General features: G+C 52.9%; 1 protein-coding gene across 1 annotated transcript in view; it reads left to right on the top strand.

The window, feature by feature from the left end:
* The window catches only part of LOC138370585 (regucalcin-like), a 111344-nt gene that overhangs the window by 21644 nt on the left and 72634 nt on the right, over window positions 1-17066 (top strand). The window lies entirely within an intron of this gene.

The following is a 17066-nucleotide window of genomic DNA, read 5'->3' as shown; positions in this document are numbered from 1 at the left end:
GGGTACCAGTAAACTAGCCACCTCCAGCAGGGTACCCAGTAAACTAGCCACCTCCAGCAGGGTACCCAGTAAACTAGCCACCTCCAGCAGGGTACCCAGTAAACTAGCCACCTCCAGCAGGGTACCCAGTAAACTAGCCACCTCCAGCAGGGTACCCAGTAAACTAGCCACCTCCAGCAGGGTACCCAGTAAACTAGCCACCTCCAGCAGGGTACCCAGTAAACTAGCCACCTCCAGCAGGGTACCCAGTAAACTAGCCACCTCCAGCAGGGTACCCAGTAAACTAGCCACCTCCAGCAGGGTACCCAGTAAACTAGCCACCTCCAGCAGGGTACCCAGTAAACTAGCCACCTCCAGCAGGGTACCCAGTAAACTAGCCACCTCCAGCAGGGTACCCAGTAAACTAGCCACCTCCAGCAGGGTACCCAGTAAACTAGCCACCTCCAGCAGGGTACCCAGTAAACTAGCCACCTCCAGCAGGGTACCCAGTAAACTAGCCACCTCCAGCAGGGTACACAGTAAACTAGCCACCTCCAGCAGGGTACCCAGTAAACTAGCCACCTCCAGCAGGGTACACAGTAAACTAGCCACCTCCAGCAGGGTACACAGTAAACTAGCCACCTCCAGGGTACACAGTAAACTAGCCACCTCCAGCAGGGTACACAGTAAACTAGCCACCTCCAGCAGGGTACACAGTAAACTAGCCACCTCCAGCAGGGTACACAGTAAACTAGCCACCTCCAGCAGGGTACCAGTAAACTAGCCACCTCCAGCAGGGTACACAGTAAACTAGCCACCTCCAGCAGGGTACACAGTAAACTAGCCACCTCCAGCAGGGTACACAGTAAACTAGCCACCTCCAGCAGGGTACCCAGTAAACTAGCCACCTCCAGCAGGGTACACAGTAAACTAGCCACCTCCAGCAGGGTACACAGTAAACTAGCCACCTCCAGCAGGGTACACAGTAAACTAGCCACCTCCAGCAGGGTACCCAGTAAACTAGCCACCTCCAGCAGGGTACCAGTAAACTAGCCACCTCCAGCAGGGTACCCAGTAAACTAGCCACCTCCAGCAGGGTACACAGTAAACTAGCCACCTCCAGCAGGGTACACAGTAAACTAGCCACCTCCAGCAGGGTACCCAGTAAACTAGCCACCTCCAGCAGGGTACAGTAAACTAGCCACCTCCAGCAGGGTACACAGTAAACTAGCCACCTCCAGCAGGGTACCCAGTAAACTAGCCACCTCCAGCAGGGTACACAGTAAACTAGCCACCTCCAGCAGGGTACCCAGTAAACTAGCCACCTCCAGCAGGGTACACCAGTAAACTAGCCACCTCCAGCAGGGTACCCAGTAAACTAGCCACCTCCAGCAGGGTACCCGTAAACTAGCCACCTCCAGCAGGGTACCCAGTAAACTAGCCACCTCCAGCAGGGTACACTGTAAACTAGCCACCTCCAGCAGGGTACCAGTAAACTAGCCACCTCCAGCAGGGTACAGTAAACTAGCCACCTCCAGCAGGGTACCAGTAAACTAGCCACCTCCAGCAGGGTACCCAGTAAACTAGCCACCTCCAGCAGGGTACCAGTAAACTAGCCACCTCCAGCAGGGTACCCAGTAAACTAGCCACCTCCAGCAGGGTACACAGTAAACTAGCCACCTCCAGCAGGGTACCAGTAAACTAGCCACCTCCAGCAGGGTACCCAGTAAACTAGCCACCTCCAGCAGGGTACCCAGTAAACTAGCCACCTCCAGCAGGGTACCAGTAAACTAGCCACCTCCAGCAGGGTACACGTAAACTAGCCACCTCCAGCAGGGTACAGTAAACTAGCCACCTCCAGCAGGGTACCCAGTAAACTAGCCACCTCCAGCAGGGTACCCAGTAAACTAGCCACCTCCAGCAGGGTACACAGTAAACTAGCCACCTCCAGCAGGGTACCCAGTAAACTAGCCACCTCCAGCAGGGTACCAGTAAACTAGCCACCTCCAGCAGGGTACCAGTAAACTAGCCACCTCCAGCAGGGTACCCAGTAAACTAGCCACCTCCAGCAGGGTACAGTAAACTAGCCACCTCCAGCAGGGTACACAGTAAACTAGCCACCTCCAGCAGGGTACCCAGTAAACTAGCCACCTCCAGCAGGGTACCCAGTAAACTAGCCACCTCCAGCAGGGTACCCAGTAAACTAGCCACCTCCAGCAGGGTACCCAGTAAACTAGCCACCTCCAGCAGGGTGCCCAGTAAACTAGCCACCTCCAGCAGGGTACCCAGTAAACTAGCCACCTCCAGCAGGGTACCCAGTAAACTAGCCACCTCCAGCAGGGTACCCAGTAAACTAGCCACCTCCAGCAGGGTGCCCAGTAAACTAGCCACCTCCAGCAGGGTACCCAGTAAACTAGCCACCTCCAGCAGGGTGCCCAGTAAACTAGCCACCTCCAGCAGGGTACCCAGTAAACTAGCCACCTCCAGCAGGGTACCCAGTAAACTAGCCACCTCCAGCAGGGTGCCCAGTAAACTAGCCACCTCCAGCAGGGTACCCAGTAAACTAGCCACCTCCAGCAGGGTACCAGTAAACTAGCCACCTCCAGCAGGGTACCCAGTAAACTAGCCACCTCCAGCAGGGTACCCAGTAAACTAGCCACCTCCAGCAGGGTACCCAGTAAACTAGCCACCTCCAGCAGGGTACACAGTAAACTAGCCACCTCCAGCAGGGTACCCAGTAAACTAGCCACCTCCAGCAGGGTACCCAGTAAACTAGCCACCTCCAGCAGGGTGCCCAGTAAACTAGCCACCTCCAGCAGGGTACCCAGTAAACTAGCCACCTCCAGCAGGGTACCCAGTAAACTAGCCACCTCCAGCAGGGTACCAGTAAACTAGCCACCTCCAGCAGGGTACACAGTAAACTAGCCACCTCCAGCAGGGTGCCCAGTAAACTAGCCACCTCCAGCAGGGTACACAGTAAACTAGCCACCTCCAGCAGGGTACACAGTAAACTAGCCACCTCCAGCAGGGTACACAGTAAACTAGCCACCTCCAGCAGGGTACACAGTAAACTAGCCACCTCCAGCAGGGTACACAGTAAACTAGCCACCTCCAGCAGGGTACACAGTAAACTAGCCACCTCCAGCAGGGTACACAGTAAACTAGCCACCTCCAGCAGGGTACACAGTAAACTAGCCACCTCCAGCAGGGTACACAGTAAACTAGCCACCTCCAGCAGGGTACACAGTAAACTAGCCACCTCCAGCAGGGTACACAGTAAACTAGCCACCTCCAGCAGGGTACCCAGTAAACTAGCCACCTCCAGCAGGGTACCAGTAAACTAGCCACCTCCAGCAGGGTACACAGTAAACTAGCCACCTCCAGCAGGGTACACAGTAAACTAGCCACCTCCAGCAGGGTACACAGTAAACTAGCCACCTCCAGCAGGGTACACAGTAAACTAGCCACCTCCAGCAGGGTACACAGTAAACTAGCCACCTCCAGCAGGGTACACAGTAAACTAGCCACCTCCAGCAGGGTACACAGTAAACTAGCCACCTCCAGCAGGGTACCAGTAAACTAGCCACCTCCAGCAGGGTACCAGTAAACTAGCCACCTCCAGCAGGGTACACAGTAAACTAGCCACCTCCAGCAGGGTACACAGTAAACTAGCCACCTCCAGCAGGGTACACAGTAAACTAGCCACCTCCAGCAGGGTACCAGTAAACTAGCCACCTCCAGCAGGGTACCAGTAAACTAGCCACCTCCAGCAGGGTACACAGTAAACTAGCCACCTCCAGCAGGGTACCCAGTAAACTAGCCACCTCCAGCAGGGTACACAGTAAACTAGCCACCTCCAGCAGGGTACCAGTAAACTAGCCACCTCCAGCAGGGTACACAGTAAACTAGCCACCTCCAGCAGGGTACCCAGTAAACTAGCCACCTCCAGCAGGGTACACAGTAAACTAGCCACCTCCAGCAGGGTACCCAGTAAACTAGCCACCTCCAGCAGGGTACACAGTAAACTAGCCACCTCCAGCAGGGTACACAGTAAACTAGCCACCTCCAGCAGGGTACACAGTAAACTAGCCACCTCCAGCAGGGTACACAGTAAACTAGCCACCTCCAGCAGGGTACACAGTAAACTAGCCACCTCCAGCAGGGTACAGTAAACTAGCCACCTCCAGCAGGGTACCCAGTAAACTAGCCACCTCCAGCAGGGTACACAGTAAACTAGCCACCTCCAGCAGGGTACCCAGTAAACTAGCCACCTCCAGCAGGGTACCCAGTAAACTAGCCACCTCCAGCAGGGTACACAGTAAACTAGCCACCTCCAGCAGGGTACCAGTAAACTAGCCACCTCCAGCAGGGTACCCAGTAAACTAGCCACCTCCAGCAGGGTACACAGTAAACTAGCCACCTCCAGCAGGGTACCCAGTAAACTAGCCACCTCCAGCAGGGTACACAGTAAACTAGCCACCTCCAGCAGGGTACCAGTAAACTAGCCACCTCCAGCAGGGTACCAGTAAACTAGCCACCTCCAGCAGGGTACCAGTAAACTAGCCACCTCCAGCAGGGTACAGTAAACTAGCCACCTCCAGCAGGGTACACCAGTAAACTAGCCACCTCCAGCAGGGTACACAGTAAACTAGCCACCTCCAGCAGGGTACACAGTAAACTAGCCACCTCCAGCAGGGTACACAGTAAACTAGCCACCTCCAGCAGGGTACCAGTAAACTAGCCACCTCCAGCAGGGTACCCAGTAAACTAGCCACCTCCAGCAGGGTACACAGTAAACTAGCCACCTCCAGCAGGGTACCATTAAACTAGCCACCTCCAGCAGGGTACACAGTAAACTAGCCACCTCCAGCAGGGTACCAGTAAACTAGCCACCTCCAGCAGGGTACCCAGTAAACTAGCCACCTCCAGCAGGGTACACAGTAAACTAGCCACCTCCAGCAGGGTACCCAGTAAACTAGCCACCTCCAGCAGGGTACCCAGTAAACTAGCCACCTCCAGCAGGGTACCAGTAAACTAGCCACCTCCAGCAGGGTACACAGTAAACTAGCCACCTCCAGCAGGGTACACAGTAAACTAGCCACCTCCAGCAGGGTACCCAGTAAACTAGCCCTCCAGCAGGGTACACAGTAAACTAGCCACCTCCAGCAGGGTACACAGTAAACTAGCCACCTCCAGCAGGGTACACAGTAAACTAGCCACCTCCAGCAGGGTACACAGTAAACTAGCCACCTCCAGCAGGGTACACAGTAAACTAGCCACCTCCAGCAGGGTACACAGTAAACTAGCCACCTCCAGCAGGGTACCAGTAAACTAGCCACCTCCAGCAGGGTACACAGTAAACTAGCCACCTCCAGCAGGGTACCAGTAAACTAGCCACCTCCAGCAGGGTACACAGTAAACTAGCCACCTCCAGCAGGGTACCCAGTAAACTAGCCACCTCCAGCAGGGTACACAGTAAACTAGCCACCTCCAGCAGGGTACACAGTAAACTAGCCACCTCCAGCAGGGTACACAGTAAACTAGCCACCTCCAGCAGGGTACACAGTAAACTAGCCACCTCCAGCAGGGTACACAGTAAACTAGCCACCTCCAGCAGGGTACAGTAAACTAGCCACCTCCAGCAGGGTACCCAGTAAACTAGCCACCTCCAGCAGGGTACACAGTAAACTAGCCACCTCCAGCAGGGTACAGTAAACTAGCCACCTCCAGCAGGGTACACAGTAAACTAGCCACCTCCAGCAGGGTACACAGTAAACTAGCCACCTCCAGCAGGGTACCCAGTAAACTAGCCACCTCCAGCAGGGTACCCAGTAAACTAGCCACCTCCAGCAGGGTACCCAGTAAACTAGCCACCTCCAGCAGGGTACACAGTAAACTAGCCACCTCCAGCAGGGTACCAGTAAACTAGCCACCTCCAGCAGGGTACCAGTAAACTAGCCACCTCCAGCAGGGTACACGTAAACTAGCCACCTCCAGCAGGGTACACGTAAACTAGCCACCTCCAGCAGGGTACACAGTAAACTAGCCACCTCCAGCAGGGTACCAGTAAACTAGCCACCTCCAGCAGGGTACAGTAAACTAGCCACCTCCAGCAGGGTACCCAGTAAACTAGCCACCTCCAGCAGGGTACCCAGTAAACTAGCCACCTCCAGCAGGGTACACAGTAAACTAGCCACCTCCAGCAGGGTACCAGTAAACTAGCCACCTCCAGCAGGGTACACAGTAAACTAGCCACCTCCAGCAGGGTACCCAGTAAACTAGCCACCTCCAGCAGGGTACAGTAAACTAGCCACCTCCAGCAGGGTACACAGTAAACTAGCCACCTCCAGCAGGGTACACAGTAAACTAGCCACCTCCAGCAGGGTACACAGTAAACTAGCCACCTCCAGCAGGGTACCAGTAAACTAGCCACCTCCAGCAGGGTACACAGTAAACTAGCCACCTCCAGCAGGGTACACAGTAAACTAGCCACCTCCAGCAGGGTACACAGTAAACTAGCCACCTCCAGCAGGGTACACAGTAAACTAGCCACCTCCAGCAGGGTACACAGTAAACTAGCCACCTCCAGCAGGGTACCAGTAAACTAGCCACCTCCAGCAGGGTACACAGTAAACTAGCCACCTCCAGCAGGGTACACAGTAAACTAGCCACCTCCAGCAGGGTACACAGTAAACTAGCCACCTCCAGCAGGGTCACAGTAAACTAGCCACCTCCAGCAGGGTACAGTAAACTAGCCACCTCCAGCAGGGTACACAGTAAACTAGCCACCTCCAGCAGGGTACACAGTAAACTAGCCACCTCCAGCAGGGTACACAGTAAACTAGCCACCTCCAGCAGGGTACCAGTAAACTAGCCACCTCCAGCAGGGTACACAGTAAACTAGCCACCTCCAGCAGGGTACCAGTAAACTAGCCACCTCCAGCAGGGTACACCCAGTAAACTAGCCACCTCCAGCAGGGTACCCAGTAAACTAGCCACCTCCAGCAGGGTACAGTAAACTAGCCACCTCCAGCAGGGTACCCAGTAAACTAGCCACCTCCAGCAGGGTACAGTAAACTAGCCACCTCCAGCAGGGTACCCAGTAAACTAGCCACCTCCAGCAGGGTACACAGTAAACTAGCCACCTCCAGCAGGGTACCAGTAAACTAGCCACCTCCAGCAGGGTACACAGTAAACTAGCCACCTCCAGCAGGGTACAGTAAACTAGCCACCTCCAGCAGGGTACCCAGTAAACTAGCCACCTCCAGCAGGGTACCCAGTAAACTAGCCACCTCCAGCAGGGTACACAGTAAACTAGCCACCTCCAGCAGGGTACCCAGTAAACTAGCCACCTCCAGCAGGGTACCAGTAAACTAGCCACCTCCAGCAGGGTACCAGTAAACTAGCCACCTCCAGCAGGGTACACAGTAAACTAGCCACCTCCAGCAGGGTACACAGTAAACTAGCCACCTCCAGCAGGGTACCAGTAAACTAGCCACCTCCAGCAGGGTACCAGTAAACTAGCCACCTCCAGCAGGGTACACAGTAAACTAGCCACCTCCAGCAGGGTACACAGTAAACTAGCCACCTCCAGCAGGGTACCCAGTAAACTAGCCACCTCCAGCAGGGTACCCAGTAAACTAGCCACCTCCAGCAGGGTACACAGTAAACTAGCCACCTCCAGCAGGGTACACAGTAAACTAGCCACCTCCAGCAGGGTACACAGTAAACTAGCCACCTCCAGCAGGGTACACAGTAAACTAGCCACCTCCAGCAGGGTACCCAGTAAACTAGCCACCTCCAGCAGGGTACCCAGTAAACTAGCCACCTCCAGCAGGGTACCCAGTAAACTAGCCACCTCCAGCAGGGTACACAGTAAACTAGCCACCTCCAGCAGGGTACACAGTAAACTAGCCACCTCCAGCAGGGTACAGTAAACTAGCCACCTCCAGCAGGGTACACAGTAAACTAGCCACCTCCAGCAGGGTACACAGTAAACTAGCCACCTCCAGCAGGGTACACAGTAAACTAGCCACCTCCAGCAGGGTACACAGTAAACTAGCCACCTCCAGCAGGGTACCCAGTAAACTAGCCACCTCCAGCAGGGTACCCAGTAAACTAGCCACCTCCAGCAGGGTACCCAGTAAACTAGCCACCTCCAGCAGGGTACACAGTAAACTAGCCACCTCCAGCAGGGTACACAGTAAACTAGCCACCTCCAGCAGGGTACACAGTAAACTAGCCACCTCCAGCAGGGTACACAGTAAACTAGCCACCTCCAGCAGGGTACCCAGTAAACTAGCCACCTCCAGCAGGGTACCCAGTAAACTAAACTAGCCACCTCCAGCAGGGTACCCAGTAAACTAGCCACCTCCAGCAGGGTACCAGTAAACTAGCCACCTCCAGCAGGGTACACAGTAAACTAGCCACCTCCAGCAGGGTACACCAGTAAACTAGCCACCTCCAGCAGGGTACACAGTAAACTAGCCACCTCCAGCAGGGTACACAGTAAACTAGCCACCTCCAGCAGGGTACACAGTAAACTAGCCACCTCCAGCAGGGTACCCAGTAAACTAGCCACCTCCAGCAGGGTACACAGTAAACTAGCCACCTCCAGCAGGGTACACAGTAAACTAGCCACCTCCAGCAGGGTACACAGTAAACTAGCCACCTCCAGCAGGGTACACAGTAAACTAGCCACCTCCAGCAGGGTACACAGTAAACTAGCCACCTCCAGCAGGGTACACAGTAAACTAGCCACCTCCAGCAGGGTACCAGTAAACTAGCCACCTCCAGCAGGGTACACAGTAAACTAGCCACCTCCAGCAGGGTACCCAGTAAACTAGCCACCTCCAGCAGGGTACACAGTAAACTAGCCACCTCCAGCAGGGTACCCAGTAAACTAGCCACCTCCAGCAGGGTACCAGTAAACTAGCCACCTCCAGCAGGGTACACAGTAAACTAGCCACCTCCAGCAGGGTCACAGTAAACTAGCCACCTCCAGCAGGGTACCCAGTAAACTAGCCACCTCCAGCAGGGTACCAGTAAACTAGCCACCTCCAGCAGGGTACACAGTAAACTAGCCACCTCCAGCAGGGTACCCAGTAAACTAGCCACCTCCAGCAGGGTACCAGTAAACTAGCCACCTCCAGCAGGGTACACAGTAAACTAGCCACCTCCAGCAGGGTCACAGTAAACTAGCCACCTCCAGCAGGGTACCCAGTAAACTAGCCACCTCCAGCAGGGTACCCAGTAAACTAGCCACCTCCAGCAGGGTACCAGTAAACTAGCCACCTCCAGCAGGGTACCCAGTAAACTAGCCACCTCCAGCAGGGTACCAGTAAACTAGCCACCTCCAGCAGGGTACCAGTAAACTAGCCACCTCCAGCAGGGTACACAGTAAACTAGCCACCTCCAGCAGGGTACACAGTAAACTAGCCACCTCCAGCAGGGTACACAGTAAACTAGCCACCTCCAGCAGGGTACCAGTAAACTAGCCACCTCCAGCAGGGTACAGTAAACTAGCCACCTCCAGCAGGGTACCCAGTAAACTAGCCACCTCCAGCAGGGTACACAGTAAACTAGCCACCTCCAGCAGGGTACCAGTAAACTAGCCACCTCCAGCAGGGTACACAGTAAACTAGCCACCTCCAGCAGGGTACACAGTAAACTAGCCACCTCCAGCAGGGTACACAGTAAACTAGCCACCTCCAGCAGGGTACACAGTAAACTAGCCACCTCCAGCAGGGTACACAGTAAACTAGCCACCTCCAGCAGGGTACACAGTAAACTAGCCACCTCCAGCAGGGTACACAGTAAACTAGCCACCTCCAGCAGGGTACACAGTAAACTAGCCACCTCCAGCAGGGTACACAGTAAACTAGCCACCTCCAGCAGGGTACACAGTAAACTAGCCACCTCCAGCAGGGTACACAGTAAACTAGCCACCTCCAGCAGGGTACACAGTAAACTAGCCACCTCCAGCAGGGTACACAGTAAACTAGCCACCTCCAGCAGGGTACCCAGTAAACTAGCCACCTCCAGCAGGGTACCAGTAAACTAGCCACCTCCAGCAGGGTACCAGTAAACTAGCCACCTCCAGCAGGGTACCAGTAAACTAGCCACCTCCAGCAGGGTACACAGTAAACTAGCCACCTCCAGCAGGGTACCAGTAAACTAGCCACCTCCAGCAGGGTACCAGTAAACTAGCCACCTCCAGCAGGGTACACAGTAAACTAGCCACCTCCAGCAGGGTACACAGTAAACTAGCCACCTCCAGCAGGGTACCCAGTAAACTAGCCACCTCCAGCAGGGTACACAGTAAACTAGCCACCTCCAGCAGGGTTACACAGTAAAACTAGCCACCTCCAGCAGGGTACACAGTAAACTAGCCACCTCCAGCAGGGTACACAGTAAACTAGCCACCTCCAGCAGGGTACACAGTAAACTAGCCACCTCCAGCAGGGTACACAGTAAACTAGCCACCTCCAGCAGGGTACACAGTAAACTAGCCACCTCCAGCAGGGTACACAGTAAACTAGCCACCTCCAGCAGGGTACCCAGTAAACTAGCCACCTCCAGCAGGGTACACAGTAAACTAGCCACCTCCAGCAGGGTACACAGTAAACTAGCCACTCCAGCAGGGTACACAGTAAACTAGCCACCTCCAGCAGGGTACACAGTAAACTAGCCACCTCCAGCAGGGTACACAGTAAACTAGCACCTCCAGCAGGGACACAGTAAACTAGCCACCTCCAGCAGGGTACCCAGTAAACTAGCCACCTCCAGCAGGGGTACCCCGTAAACTAGCCACCCCAGCAGGGTACACAGTAAACTAGCACCTCCAGCAGGGTGCACAGTAAACTAGCCACCTCCAGCAGGGTACCCAGTAAACTAGCCACCTCCAGCAGGGTAAACAGTAAAACTAGCCACCTCAGCAGGGTACACAGTAAACCTAGCCACCTCCAGCAGGGTACACAGTAAACTAGCCACCTCCAGCAGGGTACACAGTAAACTAGCCACCTCCAGCAGGTACACAGTAAACTAGCCACCTCCAGCAGGGTACACAGTAAACTAGCCACCTCCAGCAGGGTACACAGTAAAACTAGCCACCTCCAGCAGGGTACCAGTAAACTAGCCACCTCCAGCAGGGTACACAGTAAACTAGCCACCTCCAGCAGGGTACACAGTAACTAGCCACCTCCAGCAGGGTACACAGTAAAACTAGCCACCTCCAGCAGGGTACACAGTAAACTAGCCACCTCCAGCAGGGTACACAGTAAACTAGCCACCTCCAGCAGGGTACCCAGTAAACTAGCCACCTCCAGCAGGGTACACAGTAAACTAGCCACCTCCAGCAGGGTACACAGTAAACTAGCCACCTCCAGCAGGGTACACAGTAAACTAGCCACCTCCAGCAGGGTACCCAGTAAACTAGCCACCTCCAGCAGGGTACACAGTAAACTAGCCACTCCAGCAGGGTACCCAGTAAACTAGCCACCTCCAGCAGGGTACACAGTAAACTAGCCACCTCCAGCAGGGTACACAGTAAAACTAGCCACCTCCAGCAGGGTACACAGTAAACTAGCCACCTCCAGCAGGGTACCCAGTAAACTAGCCACCTCCAGCAGGGTACACAGTAAACTAGCCACCTCCAGCAGGGTACACAGTAAACTAGCCACCTCCAGCAGGGTACCCAGTAAACTAGCCACCTCCAGCAGGGTACACAGTAAACTAGCCACCTCCAGCAGGGTACACAGTAAACTAGCCACCTCCAGCAGGGTACCCAGTAAACTAGCCACCTCCAGCAGGGTACACAGTAAACTAGCCACCTCCAGCAGGGTACACAGTAAACTAGCCACCTCCAGCAGGGTAACCAGTAAACTAGCCACCTCCAGCAGGGTACACAGGTAAACTAGCCCCCTCCAGCAGGGTACACAGTAAACTAGCCACCTCCAGCAGGGTACACAGTAAACTAGCCACCTCCAGCAGGGTACCACAGTAAACTAGCCACCTCCAGCAGGGTACACAGTAAACTAGCCACCTCCAGCAGGGTACACAGTAAACTAGCCACCTCCAGCAGGGTACACCAGTAAACTAGCCACCTCCAGCAGGGTACACAGTAAAACTAGCCACCTCCAGCAGGGTACACAGTAAACTAGCCACCTCCAGCAGGGTACACAGTAAACTAGCCACCTCCAGCAGGGTACACAGTAAACTAGCCACCTCCAGCAGGGTACACAGTAAACTAGCCACCTCCAGCAGGGTACACAGTAAACTAGCCACCTCCAGCAGGGTACCCAGTAAACTAGCCACCTCCAGCAGGGTACCAGTAAACTAGCCACCTCCAGCAGGGTACACAGTAAACTAGCCACCTCCAGCAGGGTACACAGTAAACTAGCCACCTCCAGCAGGGTACACAGTAAACTAGCCACCTCCAGCAGGGTACACAGTAAACTAGCACCTCCAGCAGGGTACACAGTAAACTAGCCACCTCCAGCAGGGTACACAGTAACTAGCCACCTCCAGCAGGGTACACAGTAAACTAGCCACCTCCAGCAGGGTACACAGTAAACTAGCCACCTCCAGCAGGGTACACAGTAAACTAGCCACCTCCAGCAGGGTACACAGTAAACTAGCCACCTCCAGCAGGGTACACAGTAAACTAGCCACCTCCAGCAGGGTACACAGTAAACTAGCCACCTCCAGCAGGGTACACAGTAAACTAGCCACCTCCAGCAGGGTACACAGTAACTAGCCACCTCCAGCAGGGTACACAGTAAACTAGCCACCTCCAGCAGGGTACACAGTAAACTAGCCACCTCCAGCAGGGTACACAGTAAACTAGCCACCTCCAGCAGGGTACACAGTAAACTAGCCACCTCCAGCAGGGTACCCAGTAAACTAGCCACCTCCAGCAGGGTACACAGTAAACTAGCCACCTCCAGCAGGGTACACAGTAAACTAGCCACCTCCAGCAGGGTACACAGTAAACTAGCCACCTCCAGCAGGGTACACAGTAAAACTAGCCACCTCCAGCAGGGTACACAGTAAACTAGCCACCTCCAGCAGGGTACACAGTAAACTAGCCACCTCCAGCAGGGTACACAGTAAACTAGCCACCTCCAGCAGGGTACCAGTAAACTAGCCACCTCCAGCAGGGTACCCAGTAAACTAGCCACCTCCAGCAGGGTACACAGTAAACTAGCCACCTCCAGCAGGGTACACAGTAAACTAGCCACCTCCAGCAGGGTACACAGTAAACTAGCCACCTCCAGCAGGGTACACAGTAAACTAGCCACCTCCAGCAGGGTACACAGTAAACTAGCCACCTCCAGCAGGGTACACAGTAAACTAGCCACCTCCAGCAGGGTACACAGTAAACTAGCCACCTCCAGCAGGGTACCAGTAAACTAGCCACCTCCAGCAGGGTACACAGTAAACTAGCCACCTCCAGCAGGGTACCAGTAAACTAGCCACCTCCAGCAGGGTACACAGTAAACTAGCCACCTCCAGCAGGGTACACAGTAAACTAGCCACCTCCAGCAGGGTACCAGTAAACTAGCCACCTCCAGCAGGGTACACAGTAAACTAGCCACCTCCAGCAGGGTACACAGTAAACTAGCCACCTCCAGCAGGGTACACAGTAAACTAGCCACCTCCAGCAGGGTACCAGTAAACTAGCCACCTCCAGCAGGGTACACAGTAAACTAGCCACCTCCAGCAGGGTACACAGTAAACTAGCCACCTCCAGCAGGGTACACAGTAAACTAGCCACCTCCAGCAGGGTACACAGTAAACTAGCCACCTCCAGCAGGGTACACAGTAAACTAGCCACCTCCAGCAGGGTACACAGTAAACTAGCCACCTCCAGCAGGGTACCAGTAAACTAGCCACCTCCAGCAGGGTACCCAGTAAACTAGCCACCTCCAGCAGGGTACACAGTAAACTAGCCACCTCCAGCAGGGTACACAGTAAACTAGCCACCTCCAGCAGGGTACCCAGTAAACTAGCCACCTCCAGCAGGGTACCCAGTAAACTAGCCACCTCCAGCAGGGTACACAGTAAACTAGCCACCTCCAGCAGGGTACACAGTAAACTAGCCACCTCCAGCAGGGTACACAGTAAACTAGCCACCTCCAGCAGGGTACACAGTAAACTAGCCACCTCCAGCAGGGTACACAGTAAACTAGCCACCTCCAGCAGGGTACCCAGTAAACTAGCCACCTCCAGCAGGGTACACAGTAAACTAGCCACCTCCAGCAGGGTACACAGTAAACTAGCCACCTCCAGCAGGGTACACAGTAAACTAGCCACCTCCAGCAGGGTACCCAGTAAACTAGCCACCTCCAGCAGGGTACCCAGTAAACTAGCCACCTCCAGCAGGGTACACAGTAAACTAGCCACCTCCAGCAGGGTACACAGTAAACTAGCCACCTCCAGCAGGGTACACAGTAAACTAGCCACCTCCAGCAGGGTACCCAGTAAACTAGCCACCTCCAGCAGGGTACACAGTAAACTAGTCACCTCCAGCAGGGTACACAGTAAACTAGCCACCTCCAGCAGGGGTACCCAGTAAACTAGCCACCTCCAGCAGGGTACACAGTAAACTAGCACCTCCAGCAGGGTACACAGTAAACTAGCCACCTCCAGCAGGGTACACAGTAAACTAGCCACCTCCAGCAGGGTACCCAGTAAACTAGCCACCTCCAGCAGGGTACACAGTAAACTAGTCACCTCCAGCAGGGTACCACAGTAAACTAGCCACCTCCAGCAGGGTACCCAGTAAACTAGCCACCTCCAGCAGGGTACACAGTAACTAGCCACCCTCCAGCAGGGTACCCAGTAACTAGCCACCTCCAGCAGGGTACACAGTAAACTAGCCACCTCCAGCAGGGTACACAGTAAACTAGCACCTCCAGCAGGGTACCCAGTAAACTAAGCCACCTCCAGCAGGGTACACAGTAAACTCAGCCACCTCCAGTCAGGGTACCAGTAAACTAGCCACCTCCAGCAGGGTACACAGTAAACTAGCCACCTCCAGCAGGGTACACAGTAAACTAGCCACCTCCAGCAGGGTACCCAGTAAACTAGCCACCTCCAGCAGGGTACACAGTAAACTAGCCACCTCCAGCAGGGTACACAGTAAACTAGCCACCTCCAGCAGGGTACCCAGTAAACTAGCCACCTCCAGCAGGGTACACAGTAAACTAGCCACCTCCAGCAGGGTACCCAGTAAACTAGCCACCTCCAGCAGGGTACACAGTAAACTAGCCACCTCCAGCAGGGTACTTAGTAAACTAGCCACCTCCAGCAGGGTACTTAGTAAACTAGCCACCTCCAGCAGGGTACCCAGTAAACTAGCCACCTCCAGCAGGGTACACAGTAAACTAGCCACCTCCAGCAGGGTACTTAGTAAACTAGCCACCTCCAGCAGGGTACCCAGTAAACTAGCCACCTCCAGCAGGGTACACAGTAAACTAGCCACCTCCAGCAGGGTACTTAGTAAACTAGCCACCTCCAGCAGGGTACACAGTAAACTAGCCACCTCCAGCAGGGTACCCAGTAAACTAGCCACCTCCAGCAGGGTACACAGTAAACTAGCCACCTCCAGCAGGGTACTTAGTAAACTAGCCACCTCCAGCAGGGTACCCAGTAAACTAGCCACCTCCAGCAGCAGCAGCAATACAAAATTAAATCGTCGTTACATCATTTTCTGATGAGTGGTTTGGTCATCATTGAGGGGAAAATGACGTGTGGGATTTATATTTATTTAGTTTATATTAAGTTTTATAGTAATTTATATTTTACGTTAGTTTACTATCGAAAAATATAAATTATGATGTTTAAAGTGGACTGTATGATTTAAAAATTCCCACAAATCGGTTTCCTACACACATTCTGGGGGTTTATTAGATTATATATAGTTATAGATTAGTAGACATTCACCTCAGTATTAGACTACTACATTAAATGCGGCGGCCTAATATTGGATGGCAGATTTTGGTCTAAATAACCAGTATGATCACCGATGAAAACTTTTTGTGATTGAGGCTGGCGTCAACACATGTACTGGTGTGCCAAGTAGTTGTTAATTGTGCTTCTTCTTCTTCCCCTTTAATTACACCTGTCAAAGGGCACACACTATAACACTATAATATTTGTAACCTAATATGACAGCTATGTCAGGGAATATATATAATTATTTAAATCAAGAGATGAGAGTATTGCTCACCCTGTTTCGGTCACTGTCTAGCATTCTTAATGGGTCACACTAATCTACCTACACAACTGGCCAGGTATATGGGGATTTATAATGGATTTCGGCTCGAATACCTCCCTTACAGCAGACATAGTTGATGTTGATAACGGGAACACTATTAGTCCTGTAACACTGTTGTTCAAGGGAAAATTATAGGAGCTAGGTTTACCCCAGCGACTGTTGTTAAATTAAAATGGCGACTGACTGTGGTCTCCCCTCCACTGACACCTCGGCTATTCACTGTTTTATCAAGAAGTGGAGAGAGAGGGACTACATTTACTCTATTTTGGTACTGATAATTAATTATATTCAAGGGAAATGTTTTTTGATGTTTACAGTCCAGAGACTGCTGTATTAAAAAGGATTCCCAATATTTGGTGGTGAATTTAATAGCGACATGTGGCAATGACATCTCTGTTTTCTACCTAGGAAAATTCCACTGTGCCACATCTTCTATGAGTTAATTTATTTATTACAAAACAGCACTAATATTATCTGCCTATTGTATTAAAATGTTAGTAAATGGTGTCAGTTTTTCCGACAATCATATTTCTGATATTGATGTGAAATTAATTCTTAATACCATTATTCAAATAAAGTATATGAACTATATTTGTAAATGTAAATGTTTGTAAACCACTTGAAAAAACGTTGTGTGTGTTGTTGACTGACGGCCAACGGTGATAGAGGTATCGTTTGTGTGACGTGACGTCGCTCGTCTCTGCCTCAATAGCCAAATCCCAATACATAACACAACCATATGTTGTCTCATTTACATCCATATTGGGCCCCAATTCCATATATATTTAGGCCCCATTTGCATGTC

Source organism: Procambarus clarkii, chromosome 32, assembly GCF_040958095.1.
Source record: "Procambarus clarkii isolate CNS0578487 chromosome 32, FALCON_Pclarkii_2.0, whole genome shotgun sequence".
NCBI lineage: Eukaryota > Metazoa > Arthropoda > Malacostraca > Decapoda > Cambaridae > Procambarus > Procambarus clarkii.
The sequence above is the reverse complement of the archived record's forward strand: the minus strand, read 5'-3'. Positions and strand labels throughout refer to the sequence as shown.